This window comes from Rhagoletis pomonella, unplaced genomic scaffold (assembly GCF_013731165.1).
Source record: "Rhagoletis pomonella isolate Grant_MI unplaced genomic scaffold, Rhpom_1.0 Rhpom_scaffold_00002, whole genome shotgun sequence".
In the NCBI taxonomy this organism is placed as follows: domain Eukaryota; kingdom Metazoa; phylum Arthropoda; class Insecta; order Diptera; family Tephritidae; genus Rhagoletis; species Rhagoletis pomonella.
Window position 1 is genome coordinate 107,584,286 of NW_023458556.1, and position 4,291 is coordinate 107,588,576.

At 35.4% G+C, this 4,291-nt stretch overlaps 1 long non-coding RNA gene across 1 annotated transcript; it reads right to left on the minus strand.

Annotated features, from left to right (window-relative positions):
• Positions 1–363: 363 nt before the first annotated feature.
• Positions 364–987, minus strand: LOC118734821. The gene is made up of 2 exons (XR_004992449.1): positions 799–987; positions 364–737 (listed from the first exon to the last, which is right to left on the minus strand). It is a non-coding gene; the product is annotated as an uncharacterized LOC118734821 (long non-coding RNA).
• Positions 988–4,291: the final 3,304 nt, after the last annotated feature.

Here is a 4,291-nt window from a genome sequence, read left to right on the forward strand (position 1 = left end):
CATATAGGGTGCATTCGAAAATGCACCATTTGCATTTGGAATGCACCTAATTTAATATTTATTATAGTTAAATAATACATTTCATTAAAATTTAAATTCATAAAAAGAACAAAATGGAACAAGTAAAATTGTAGAATACATATGTATATAAAAATCAGATCAATTTGCACGTATTCAAGTAATAATTTAATACAATGTAAATTGTTAACGTACATAGTTTAAAATACAAACAGAAATACATAAGTATGTACACATCACATTTAATAAATTACAAACAATGCATTTTCTATGAAGAGTCATCAGCAGCCTTCCAAGCAGTTAAGCGCAAACGAAATCTTAAGATAAACAAAAATGAATATTAAAAATATTTGCTTGGTGTTCTCTGGCCATCGCTGTTGTTACTTTTGTTTGGCATGTGTAGAAACGAGGTACTGCTGTTGCTTATGTTACTGACAATGTGGTGTGGTAAAGTTGCTTGGAGATGGTTCTCTTGTAGTATATTGGCTATCAAGCACCAGAAAATTTCCATCACGCATTCCATATGCCACCGATTGTCGTGGATCATTTAAAATACCTTCATCACAGCTTTTTGGTACTCCAGCAGCTGGTGTGTCTATGGCGGAGTTATGTGGAGCAGTTGCATGACTAAAATCAATTTGGACTCTTTGAGAACTGGCTTGTTTGTTGCGAGCGCTATTGGCATCAAACGTACGCAAATTAGATTTCCAAACGAGCAACTGTTGAATACAGGAAAAAATTTATATTATATAATTTTTTTACACACAAAGCAGAAATTACCTGTCGATCCTCGCCCGCGGAAGCAAAATGTCTACCATGTGGAGAGAAAGCGACAGCGCAAACTTAGTATGGCCAGATAGTGTATAATTTTCCCGTCCATTTTGACCTGGTTTCGCTAAAGTGCACTACTACCGTGTATAAATTGGTCGACCTTCTAATAAATCAAGCAATATTATTGTATCGTCATCGCCGCCAGTCACCAAGAAATTTCGACTTGGGTGAAATGCAACATCATTATCCGGCGACGAATGCACTGTATTAGCTCGCCTTCGGCTATGTCAAATATCTTAACGCGGTTACAATTTAATGCTAAAGCCACCAGATTACCGTCTGGATGCCATGCCAGCTGTCGTCCCATACCTCTTCCCCGGTGAACGTTCGCATACATTCGCCTGAAAATGTATCGCAAATTCTTAACTTGTCGCCGCACGATGAAATTAACTTACCATTGGGCTGAATTTTTCTGCGCACACCCATTTGTGTGTCCAGCGGAAGATGTGTATTTTGAATTAGTATTTTGATGGCTGTTCGCCATTTTTCTAGTCTGCAAACAAATTCAACCACATTGTTGCATTCTACCGTACTTTTTAAAAACTTTAAAATCTTAAAACATATCGAGGGCTTATATTCAATACCCTCTATCTACAATTTTGATGAAAATGAGTTTTTGATGGTAACGTGAGCTCTTATTTATCCTTCAGCCATGACAATAATGCCAAACTTAAAATTTTGCTTTTATGGTATTATATTCTCATTTTGAAAAATCCACTATCTGCAATAACATTTTGTTACAAAAGCAAAATCCTCTATCTACACAATTTTGCTGGAAAATCGTTTTCATTACCATTTTTTTGTGGCAGGTCAAATAAAGACTGGGTAAGTTACATGTGCCGATGCATGTATGTATATGTTCCGGTAAAATCCGATCTTAGGTCAAACTAGTTTTGCCCAGGCTAAACTTGTTCTACCTAATGCGATGTCCAACCGAAACCAAATCTTGTGGACTGCGTAGCTTCAGTTGGACTGATGATGAGAGTTACAAAAATAGTTTATTCTAAGATCGGGTTTGGCCGGTAGCTTACAGGTATATACATGTCCGCTCATTTACTACAATAATGTCATAACTCAAAAAATCAAAACTCGAGAAAGACGGCTTTAAAGTTTTGAATTTACATATACGCCGATACTAAAAATGAATACATATTTTATTCAAGTGAGATTCTGGTAAAGGCCGGTATGCAGCTCTCAAGAAAAGCAAAAACTCCATATAAAATGACGTACAAGAAATGGCTAAGAAATTTTCTTGAGTCAAATTTCCTTAAGGCAATACGCAGTTCTTAAGAAATTTACTACGCTTTCTACTACGGTTTTCTAAAGTTTTTTGTGAAGAAAGAGCATAAGGCAACCCAGTTTTGCAACAGAAATATATGCCCGTTCCATTATTTCTTGAGGAAAGAGTGAGGCAACAGGCTGTGAAGTATCAAAAAATGTCAAAATTCCTTGGACACACACGCGAAATAATGGCAATTTTTTCTTGACCGTTTTCTTGAGAGCTGCATACAGGGCTTAATCGATACAGCTATGATATTTTTACACGAAATAGAAGAAGACGTAGCGATAATTTCTGCATACTCAACTCAAAATTTGTATTTTTTGGATTATGACACTACTAAAGTAAATGAGCGATGTATATATGTTTATTTGCCGCCACTTGGTCCGAAGATTCCCACAATTCTCTCTTACTCATATCTATTTAAGAGTTTGACCAACCATCTCTTCGATGACAGGCAAAAGCCCTGGTGTAGACAAAATCCCGTACCCCGTTCTAAAAAATCATCCGTATCCCATCAAACATAGAGTCATTAAACTCCATAACTACATTTTATTTCAAGGGTTATATCATCAAGAGTGGGAAACTGCTATTATTATTCCTATTGCCAAACTAAATACGCTAATGATATTTTAATTTTTTCTAAGACTAAGGACTTGACGCAAGTAAAAATTATTTTTTCTAACATACTAAACGATCTAATCAATTGGTCCAAATCTTCAGGAGCTCAGATTTCAGCTGAAAAAGTAATTTTTTCACATATGCAGAAAATACAAATAAATACATACATCCAACCCTCTCCTTGTCTAACACCCCTCCCCTATACTGATACATTGAAAATATTTGGAATGATTTTTTACAATAAACCTACTTTTAAGCAGAACTGTCATTATGTAAAAGTTTACTTTGGGCTCGTAATTTATTGACACTGCGCCAAAAAACATCTTAAATTGCTAGAAACACCTTACTATGTAGCAGAGGAGAAAAAGCATCCGTGCATTTCCCACCTCGCCAATAAAAGCTATCTCTCACGTCGAATCCTGCTTTCAACAAAAAAACGGATGTAGCAAGCAATCACCTTTATTTCGTATATTAAGCTACATCAAAGATTTCGACAGCATCCGATGCTTACTAAAGTAAAAACTCTACCGCAAGGGCATTTGCCCAGTTTGATACTCATAAATTACCTGGGGGCTTATTTTCACAGACGGTTCCAGATATGGTGGTAACAAAAGGGCTGGGTGTTACAATTGTCTTCAGTGCTTTTCCCCCGTACTGCTCGGCATTTACAGCCGAATCAGCTGTACGTTTCGCCTCTATAAGCGAAGGAAATTTCCTCATCTGAACCGACAGTAAACCAGCCAGCGAAGCCTCTTTTAACAGTGCTAATGATTCTCATATAATTTCGAAATCACGTGAAATACTCTTTTGACACAAAAACACATTTAAAATTATGTGGTTACCTGGGCACATCGGAATAGAAGGGAACGAATTTTCACACCTATGATTTCTGCATTAAAATCTTAGTTTAACATAGTATTTACGTCTAAAGAACTGACATTTTCATTATTCTGCAAAACCCTCTATCAGCAAATTTTTCTATATAAATAGTTATAATTCAAATTGCAATAACCTCTATCTGATCTTTAAACTAAAATTAAATGAATTAAAAGTAAAAAACTAGTTTTAGTATATTGCGTGAATATTTAAGACATGCGTGTGTACTTAAAATTATTAACACTTTTAAAAACAGCTGCCAAAACAGTTTTTTTGCTCTCCTGAAAAATTGGGTTTTTGCAGATAGAGGGTATTGAATATAAGCCCCCGATATGTGAAAAACTTTTATAATCTGAATATTTCTAATGTCGAAATCAAAACGAAATTTACTAAATAGCATTTTTAAAAAACAATCATCTAATATTTTTCAAGTTTTTGGGCATATATTTTACCATTTGAACCACAAATACTACTAAGTTGTATAAGACTATTTAAGGCAACTCAGGTCAAAAAAGAGCAGTTTAGACCAAAATAAGCAGCTCTAAAAAACAAATGATCGCAGCTGTGGCCCAGGATGACGTCTATTGCTAAGATATCTCACTTGTATTTGTACACAATGTTTTCCACTATTTCACTTTGCTAAGCCAACTACAATCAAGCGCAGCT